The sequence below is a fragment of the Gadus macrocephalus genome, chromosome 22, assembly GCF_031168955.1.
Source record: "Gadus macrocephalus chromosome 22, ASM3116895v1".
In the NCBI taxonomy this organism is placed as follows: Eukaryota; Metazoa; Chordata; class Actinopteri; order Gadiformes; family Gadidae; genus Gadus; species Gadus macrocephalus.
The window spans coordinates 2433164-2443228 of NC_082403.1; the positions used below are offsets into that span (position 1 = coordinate 2433164).

Consider the following 10065-nt stretch of genomic DNA (forward strand, 5'->3'; position numbering starts at 1 on the left):
AGAGCCTGGGTGCTGAACAGCTGAATGACCGGGCACCCATTGTAGTGAGTCGTGATGTGGGGATACATAGTAGTCCAGCAGAGGTTGAGCGGAGGGAGCGGGAGGGAGTGTATTCTTGGAGGAGGTCGCAGAGATAACTGGGGGCTAGGTTGTGGAGAGCTTTGTAGGTGACCTTGTTACACAGGCTAGCACAATCGAGCTATGGGATGCTTTAGCATAAATTCTTTTTTTTGTATTTTATAAAGAATGTTGGATCAAAGATTAATATTTTTTTTAGAGCTGTCAGTTAAACGCGTTATTAACGGCGTTAACGCAAACCAATTTTAACGGCGTTAAAAATGTTATCGCGCGATTAACTCAATTATTTTATTTAAAAAAATAAACAATTTCTTTTTTTTCTTTTTTTTTTCTTTGGCTCAAAACAAAGAAGCAGTAGCCTGACTGCTTCAATGACATGTTCAAATGACATTTGTTCAAAGCAGTTGTTTAATTGCACTATAGGCTCTTTTTTTGTATCGTCCTGTTTTGATCAGTATATGACAATGTTGTTATTAATAAAAAATAATTTGCACAAGGCAAGCCGATGCACTTCACCATGTTGATAAGAGAATTAAAATGAGAAGAATTATGGGACAAAAAAATCAAGGGATATTTTGCATAGAAAAAGAATTTGCGATTAATCGCGATTAATCGTGAGTTAACTATGACATTAATGCGATTAATCACGATTAAATATTTTAATCGCTTGACAGCTCTAATTTTTTTTAATCATCCAAATATAAAAATCGCTGTATTCTTGTTTTGTGTTATTTGGTCAATAAAATCCAGAAAGAAAATAAGAAAATATTTCCATCATACTTTATTTAGGTTAGTTCATTTCATTTAGTTTAGTTATTGGGCTTTGTGTGACCAGAGACTATATTTCTTATGATCTTCCTCCACCAACATCCTGATATTAGATCTTATGCTGACAGACAAAACGCACGCACACACACTCACACACACTCACACACACACACACACACACACACACACACACACACACACACACACACACACACACACACACACTCACTGACTCATTAAAAAAATAAAGGTAACATAATAAATACTCAATAAAACTACATTCATATCATCTCATTCACTCACTAAATTCATGTCGTCATTCACTAAAGACGCTCCACTTTATTAAGTGGAGTCAATGAAATCATTTTGTTGTTATATTTTGTGCAGTTGCATCGTTATTTTCCGTAGGTATTCATATACCTGTTTATGAATATATACCATATACCATATACCTATAGCTGCATAATGTACAGCGGGCCTGTCATTATATAGAACGACTTCACTGAGCACCCAATGCTTTACTGCAGGGTCTGAAGTGAGGGGGGGGGGGGGGGGACGGACTAGGGTCTAGGGTCCACTACAGTGAGGGGGGGGGGGGGGGCTAGGGTCCACTACAGTGAGGGGGGGGGGGGGGGGGGGGGGGCTAGGGTCTAGGGTCCACTACAGTGAGGGGGGGGGGGGGGCTAGGGTCCACTACAGTGAGGGGGGGGGTCCAGGGTCCACTACAGTGGGGGGGGGGGGGGGGTCTAGGGTCTAGGGTCCACTACAGTGAGGGGGGGGGGTCTAGGGTCAAGGGTCCACTACAGTGAGGGGGGGGTGGGGGGGTCTAGGGTCTAGGGTCCACTACAGTGAGGGGGGGGGGGGTCTAGGGTCTAGGGTCCACTGCAGTGAGGGGGGGGGGACTAGGGTCCAGGGTCCACTACAGTGAGGGGGGGGGTCTAGGGTCTAGGGTCCACTACAGTGAGGGGGGGGACTAGGGTCTAGGGTCCACTACAGTGAGGGGGGGGGGGTCTAGGGTCTAGGGTCCACTGCAGTGAGGGGGGGGTCTAGGGTCTAGGGTCCACTGCAGTGAGGGGGGGGGGGGGGTCTAGGGTCTAGGGTCCACTACAGTGAGGGGGGGGGGGTCTAGGGTCTAGGGTCCACTACAGTGAGGGGGGGGGGTCTAGGGTCCAGGGTCCACTACAGGGAGGGGGGGGGGGGGGGTCTAGGGTCTAGGGTCCACTACAGTGAGGGGGGGGTCTAGGGTCCACTACAGTGAGGGGGGGGGTCTAGGTTCTAGGGTCCACTACAGTGAGGGGGGGGGGTCTAGGGTCCAGGGTCCACTACAGTGAGGGGGGGGGTCTAGGGTCCACTACAGTGAGGGGGGGGTCTAGGGTCTAGGGTCCACTACAGTGAGGGGGGGGTCTAGGGTCTAGGGTCCACGACAGTGAGGGGGGGGTCTAGGGTCTAGGGTCCACTACAGTGGGGGGGGGGGGTCTAGGGTCCACTGCAGTGAGGGGGGGGGTCTAGGGTCCAGGGTCCACTACAGTGAGGGGGGGGGGGGACTAGGGTCTAGGGTCCACTACAGTGAGGGGGGGGGGGACTAGGGTCTAGGGTCCACTACAGTGAGGGGGGGGGGTTAGGGTCTAGGGTCCACTACAGTGAGGGGGGGGGGTCTAGGGTCTAGGGTCCACTACAGTGAGGGGGGGTCTAGGGTCCACTACAGTGAGGGGGGGGTCTAGGGTCCAGGGTCCACTACAGTGAGGGGGGGGGGGGTGGGGGTCTAGGGTCCACTACAGTGAGGGGGGGGTCTAGGGTCTAGGGTCCACTACAGTGGGGGGGGGGGGGTCTAGGGTCCACTACAGTGAGGGGGGGGGTCTAGGGTCCAGGGTCCACTACAGTGAGGGGGGGGGGGGGGGGTCTAGGGTCCACTACAGTGAGGGGGGGGGTCTAGGGTCCACTACAGTGAGGGGGGGGGTCTAGGGTCTAGGGTCCACTACAGTGAGGGGGGGGTCTAGGGTCTAGGGTCCACTACAGTGGGGGGGGGGGGTCTAGGGTCCACTACAGTGAGGGGGGGGGTCTAGGGTCCAGGGTCCACTACAGTGAGGGGGGGGGGGGGGGGGTCTAGGGTCCACTACAGTGAGGGGGGGGGTCTAGGGTCCACTACAGTGAGGGGGGGGGTCTAGGGTCTAGGGTCCACTACAGTGAGGGGGGGGGTCTAGGGTCCACTACAGTGAGGGGGGGGGGGTCTAGGGTCTAGGGTCCACTACAGTGAGGGGGGGGGGACTAGGGTCCAGGGTCCACTACAGTGAGGGGGGGGTCTAGGGTCCACTGCAGTGAGGGGGTGGTCTAGGGTCTAGGGTCCACTGCAGTGAGGGGGGGGTCTAGGGTCCACTACAGTGAGGGGGGGGGGGGGGTCTAGGGTCCACTACAGTGAGGGGGGGGGTCTAGGGTCCACTACAGTGAGGGGGGGGGTCTAGGGTCCACTGCAGTGAGGGGGGGGTCTAGGGTCCAGGGTCCACTACAGTGAGGGGGGGGTCTAGGGTCTAGGGTCCACTACAGTGAGGGGGGGGTCTAGGGTCCACTGCAGTGAGGGGGTGGTCTAGGGTCTAGGGTCCACTACAGTGAGGGGGGGTCTAGGGTCCACTGCAGTGAGGGGGGGTCCAGGGTCCACTACAGTGAGGGGGGGGTCTAGGGTCTAGGGTCCACTGCAGTGAGGGGGGGGGGTCTAGGGTCCACTACAGTGAGGGGGGGGGGTCTAGGGTCTAGGGTCCACCACAGTGAGGGGGGGGTCTAGGGTCTAGGGTCCACTACAGTGAGGGGGGGGGGGGGTCTAGGGTCCAGGGTCCACTACAGTGAGGGGGGGGTCTAGGGTCCACTGCAGTGAGGGGGGGGTCTAGGGTCTAGGGTCCACTACAGTGAGGGGGGGGTCTAGGGTCTAGGGTCCACTGCAGTGAGGGGGGGGTCTAGGGTCTAGGGTCCACTGCAGTGAGGGGGGGGTCTAGGGTCTAGGGTCCACTACAGTGAGGGGGGGGGTCTAGGGTCCAGGGTCCACTACAGTGAGGGGGGGGTCTAGGGTCCACTACAGTGAGGGGGTGGTCTAGGGTCCAGGGTCCACTACAGTGAGGGGGGGGTCTAGGGTCTAGGGTCCACTACAGTGAGGGGGGGGTCTAGGGTCCACTGCAGTGAGGGGGTGGTCTAGGGTCTAGGGTCCACTACAGTGAGGGGGGGGGGTCTAGGGTCTAGGGTCCACTACAGTGAGGGGGGGGGTCTAGGGTCCAGGGTCCACTACAGTGAGGGGGGGGGTCTAGGGTCTAGGGTCCACTACAGTGAGGGGGGGGGTCTAGGGTCTAGGGTCCACTACAGTGGGGGGGGGGGGTCTAGGGTCCACTACAGTGAGGGGGGGGGTCTAGGGTCCAGGGTCCACTACAGTGAGGGGGGGGGGGGGGGGTCTAGGGTCCACTACAGTGAGGGGGGGGGTCTAGGGTCCACTACAGTGAGGGGGGGGGTCTAGGGTCTAGGGTCCACTACAGTGAGGGGGGGGGTCTAGGGTCCACTACAGTGAGGGGGGGGGGGTCTAGGGTCTAGGGTCCACTACAGTGAGGGGGGGGGGACTAGGGTCCAGGGTCCACTACAGTGAGGGGGGGGTCTAGGGTCCACTGCAGTGAGGGGGTGGTCTAGGGTCTAGGGTCCACTGCAGTGAGGGGGGGGGTCTAGGGTCCACTACAGTGAGGGGGGGGGGGGGGTCTAGGGTCCACTACAGTGAGGGGGGGGGGTCTAGGGTCCACTACAGTGAGGGGGGGGGTCTAGGGTCCACTGCAGTGAGGGGGGGGTCTAGGGTCCAGGGTCCACTACAGTGAGGGGGGGGTCTAGGGTCTAGGGTCCACTACAGTGAGGGGGGGGTCTAGGGTCCACTGCAGTGAGGGGGTGGTCTAGGGTCTAGGGTCCACTACAGTGAGGGGGGGGTCCAGGGTCCACTACAGTGAGGGGGGGGTCTAGGGTCTAGGGTCCACTGCAGTGAGGGGGGGGGGTCTAGGGTCCACTACAGTGAGGGGGGGGGGTCTAGGGTCTAGGGTCCACCACAGTGAGGGGGGGGTCTAGGGTCTAGGGTCCACTACAGTGAGGGGGGGGGGGGTCTAGGGTCCAGGGTCCACTACAGTGAGGGGGGGGTCTAGGGTCCACTGCAGTGAGGGGGGGGTCTAGGGTCTAGGGTCCACTACAGTGAGGGGGGGGTCTAGGGTCTAGGGTCCACTGCAGTGAGGGGGGGGTCTAGGGTCTAGGGTCCACTGCAGTGAGGGGGTGGTCTAGGGTCTAGGGTCCACTACAGTGAGGGGGGGGGTCTAGGGTCTAGGGTCCACTACAGTGAGGGGGGGGGTCTAGGGTCCAGGGTCCACTACAGTGAGGGGGGGGGTCTAGGGTCTAGGGTCCACTACAGTGAGGGGGGGGTCTAGGGTCCACTACAGTGAGGGGGGGGGTCTAGGGTCCACTACAGTGAGGGGGGGGGTCTAGGGTCTAGGGTCCACTACAGTGAGGGGGGGGGGGTCTAGGGTCTAGGGTCCACTACAGTGGGGGGGGGGGGTCTAGGGTCCACTACAGTGAGGGGGGGGGGGGTCTAGGGTCTAGGGTCCACTACAGTGGGGGGGGGGGGTCTAGGGTCCACTGCAGTGAGGGGGTGGTCTAGGGTCTAGGGTCCACTGCAGTGAGGGGGGGGTCTAGGGTCCACTACAGTGAGGGGGGGGGGGGGGGTCTAGGGTCCACTACAGTGAGGGGGGGGGTCTAGGGTCCACTACAGTGAGGGGGGGGGTCTAGGGTCCACTGCAGTGAGGGGGGGGTCTAGGGTCCAGGGTCCACTACAGTGAGGGGGGGGTCTAGGGTCTAGGGTCCACTACAGTGAGGGGGGGGTCTAGGGTCCACTGCAGTGAGGGGGGGTCCAGGGTCCACTACAGTGAGGGGGGGGTCTAGGGTCTAGGGTCCACTGCAGTGAGGGGGGGGGGTCTAGGGTCCACTACAGTGAGGGGGGGGGTCTAGGGTCTAGGGTCCACCACAGTGAGGGGGGGGTCTAGGGTCCACTACAGTGAGGGGGGGGGGGGTCTAGGGTCCAGGGTCCACTACAGTGAGGGGGGGGTCTAGGGTCCACTGCAGTGAGGGGGGGGTCTAGGGTCTAGGGTCCACTGCAGTGAGGGGGGGTCTAGGGTCCACTACAGTGAGGGGGGGGGTCTAGGGTCTAGGGTCCACTACAGTGAGGGGGGGGGTCTAGGGTCTAGGGTCCACTACAGTGAGGGGGGGGTCTAGGGTCCAGGGTCCACTACAGTGAGGGGGGGGTCTAGGGTCCACTACAGTGAGGGGGTGGTCTAGGGTCCAGGGTCCACTACAGTGAGGGGGGGGTCTAGGGTCTAGGGTCCACTACAGTGAGGGGGGGGTCTAGGGTCCACTGCAGTGAGGGGGTGGTCTAGGGTCTAGGGTCCACTACAGTGAGGGGGGGGGTCTAGGGTCTAGGGTCCACTACAGTGAGGGGGGGGGTCTAGGGTCCAGGGTCCACTACAGTGAGGGGGGGGGTCTAGGGTCTAGGGTCCACTACAGTGAGGGGGGGGTCTAGGGTCTAGGGTCCACTACAGTGAGGGGGGGGTCTAGGGTCCAGGGTCCACTACAGTGAGGGGGGGGTCTAGGGTCTAGGGTCCACTACAGTGAGGGGGGGGTCTAGGGTCCAGGGTCCACTACAGTGAGGGGGGGGCTAGGGTCCACTGCAGTGAGGGGGTGGTCTAGGGTCCAGGGTCCACTACATTGAGGGGGGGGGGGTCTAGGGTCTAGGATCCACTACAGTGAGGGGGGGGGGGTCTAGGGTCCACTACAGTGAGGGGGGGGGGGTCTAGGGTCCACTACAGTGAGGGGGGGGTCTAGGGTCCACTACAGTGAGGGGGGGGGGGGTCTAGGGTCTAGGGTCCACTACAGTGAGGGGGGGGGTCTAGGGTCTAGGGTCCACTACAGTGAGGGGGGGGTCTAGGGTCCACTACATTGAGGGGGGGGGGGGTCTAGGGTCTAGGGTCCACTACAGTGAGGGGGGGGGGGTCTAGGGTCCACTACAGTGAGGGGGGGGGTCTAGGGTCTAGGGTCCACTACAGTGAGGGGGGGGTCTAGGGTCTAGGGTCCACTACAGTGAGGGGGGGGGTCTAGGGTCTAGGGTCCACTACAGTGAGGGGGGGGTCTAGGGTCCACTACAGTGAGGGGGGGGGGGGGTCTAGGGTCCACTACAGTGAGGGGGGGGTCTAGGGTCCAGGGTCCACTACAGTGAGGGGGGGGGTCTAGGGTCTAGGGTCCACTACAGTGAGGGGGGGGGTCTAGGGTCTAGGGTCCACTACAGTGAGGGGGGGGGTCTAGGGTCTAGGGTCCACTACAGTGAGGGGGGGGTCTAGGGTCGACTACAGTGAGGGGGGGGTCTAGGGTCTAGGGTCCACTACAGTGAGGGGGGGGTCTAGGGTCCACTACAGTGAGGGGGGGGTCTAGGGTCTAGGCTCCACTGCAGGCTGTAACTCTATGAGTTGGAGCGATGGATGGGAGTGATCCTGAGCGCTGTGGGGGCCAGAGCGGTGCCGGGAACAACTGGGCCAAGGGCCCCTACACCGGGGGGGCGGAGCTGGTGGACGCGGTGCTGCACCTGGTCCACCAGGAGGCGGAGAGCTGGGGGGGCCTGCAGGGCTTCCAGCTCACCCACTCCCTGGGGGGGGGGGGGCACCGGGTCGGGCCTGGGCCCCCTGCTCATCAGGGAGATCCTGGAGGAGTACCCCGACCGCATCATGGCCACCTTCAGCGTGGTACCGTCTCCCAAGGTGAGGGGGGAGGGAGGGAGGAAGGGGGGGAGAGAGGGAGGATGGGGGGAGGGTTAGGAAGGGGGAGAGAGTAAAGGGGGAGGGAGGGAGGTTGGGGGGAGGGAGGCAGGGGGAGGGATGATGGGGTGGGGGGGGGGTAGGAAGGGGGAGGGGGGATGGGGGAGGGTGAATAGGGGGAGGGCGAATAGGGGGAGAGTGAATAGGGGGAGGGAGATAAGGGGGAGGGAGATAAGGGGGAGGGAGATAAGGGGGAGTGAGGTGTTGATTGAACTAATGCATAACCCGTGCGTTGGAACAGACAGCTCTGGTTCGGTTGGCACAGGGTCAATCAACCTGGAGTTCAGCGTTAACTCTGTGTTTGTTAAACCTCCGTTCGTGGAATACCACTCTGAGTGCCTGCTGTGAGTCGTCTTTGTCCAGAGGGGTGTGGGGGCATGCCTACATGGGAGGAAATGAGTGTTAGAGTCTGGGAACGTTAAAGTGTTAAAAGCGGTGTTTTATCCAACAGATATTTCTATGAATCCTCTTAAAAACTGTTATCTTATAATGATAGTATTATTTTGATATGAAACACTGTAGTTATCCGTATCAGTCGCATGTCAAATGAATGTGTGAGAAAAGCTGGGGTGGTATATACAAGTATGTTCATTAATATACATGTATCTTAAAGTATGTAGTCCCATTTTAAATATAATGACTAATACTATTTTGATGGTAGGCATTATGCATTAACGTTAAAGGTTTTGTCTTACACTGTGGATATTTCTTATATAAACGTGTGCCAAGTTATCTTGTGGATACGGACTGGTATATACAATATCGTAATTATTATTATTATGCCATAAAATATATCGGCCCATACTGTGTGTGTGTGTGTGTGTGTGTGTGTGTGTGTGTGTGTGTGTGTGTGTGTGTGTGTGTGTGTCTGTGTCTGTGTCTGTCTGTCTGTCTGTCTGTCTGTCTGTCTGTCTGTCTGTCTGTCTGTCTGTCTGTCTGTCTGTCTGTCTGTCTGTCTGTCTGTCTGTCTGTCTGTCTGTGTGTGTGTGTGTGTGTGTGTGTGTGTGTGTGTGTGTGTGTGTGTGTGTGTGTGTGTGTGTGTGCATGTTTGTGTGAAATGGGGAACGACTTCACGTGACAAATGAAGAAAGAGGGAACAGGAAATGTTTGCTTTGCAATTCGTCTCCTACGCATTTGGGGAACCACCAAAACCAAGTTCTTAAAATTCATATTATTGCATATGCAAGGGCTTTCATCAGTGAGCCGTGAGCTAAATCACCCTTTTGTTCCCTTATTCACCAAAAGATAGTAACTTAACTGACATTTATTTATTTAAATGGAGGGCACTCTGGGTTAGATGTTGGGCTGACAACCTGCCTGGAGTTTGGGTTTGGATTGTGGGGATTCACCATGCTCTCAATCATGGTGAGGTTCTTTATGGACCATTCTTCCTAGACAGATATGCCCCGAGTAGGCCTACACATACAGCCTACAAATTTGCAGGTTGCTTTTATCATTGTTGTGAACATTACTACAACACGGGTCATCTAAACCCTGTCACAAAGATCAGCTATTGTGTACTGCGTATGCTTGCCGATGATTGGATGCAATTCCGTGAAAATGTATGCCCTGAGCTAGACGTTGTCCGCTGGCGTGAAGGCGCCTGTGTCAGCCAATGGAGTGGGGGTTTTGGAGCTGAGTTATACCGCATGGAGCCAAACTACTGTCTGCCCGTTGGTTTGAAACTGTCTTCTTTATCCAGGGGGGTGATTGGCCCGCGATACGCTCAATTATCTGAGGTGATTGACAGAGCGGTCAAGAAGTACCCGAGTCCCCCCACTGAGCTTTACCCAGATACCCATCGGTGCACGTGTGCTACTAAGGATGTTACAAAACATCTATTTTTATCAGATGCTGATGAAGAGGGTGCCCCAGAACACAGCGATGGTGGTATGGTGTTGATGGGGTAATGCAACGTGCAAGTAGCTATAGAAAATGGTGATTAACGTGACTTGAGTTGAGTTGTTGTGCGCGTGGTGTGTGTGTGTGTGTGTGTCTAATGTGTATTGGTTATGCTATTCAGAACAGGTGTTTGCTGATCGAGCACAATAGGATGATGCCAACACGGAGTGTGGATATTAAAATTGTGTACAACCTGAACATAGCGATTGTACGCACACTATCTGACTCTACTGAATCAGAGCTTTCCGCCGCCTGAGGGGGGCGACAGCGAGCTGGTGGTGGATAGGCCTTATGGAGCGGGGGGATGGCCCTCATCGATGCCGCGCAGTTTAAACTCTGAATGCCTGGGTGTTCTGAGATCTACCGCGGGTGTCTGCGTGGCTGCCATCATAGACCAGAAGGTCCGTTCAGACTGTTGGGGGTGTGCGTTCAACAGTCCGAGTCAACAACGCCGTAC

At 57.4% G+C, this 10065-nt stretch overlaps 1 protein-coding gene across 1 annotated transcript in view; it reads right to left on the bottom strand.

The window, feature by feature from the left end:
- Nucleotides 1-10065, bottom strand: part of LOC132451379 (uncharacterized) — a 291272-nt gene that overhangs the window by 114741 nt on the left and 166466 nt on the right.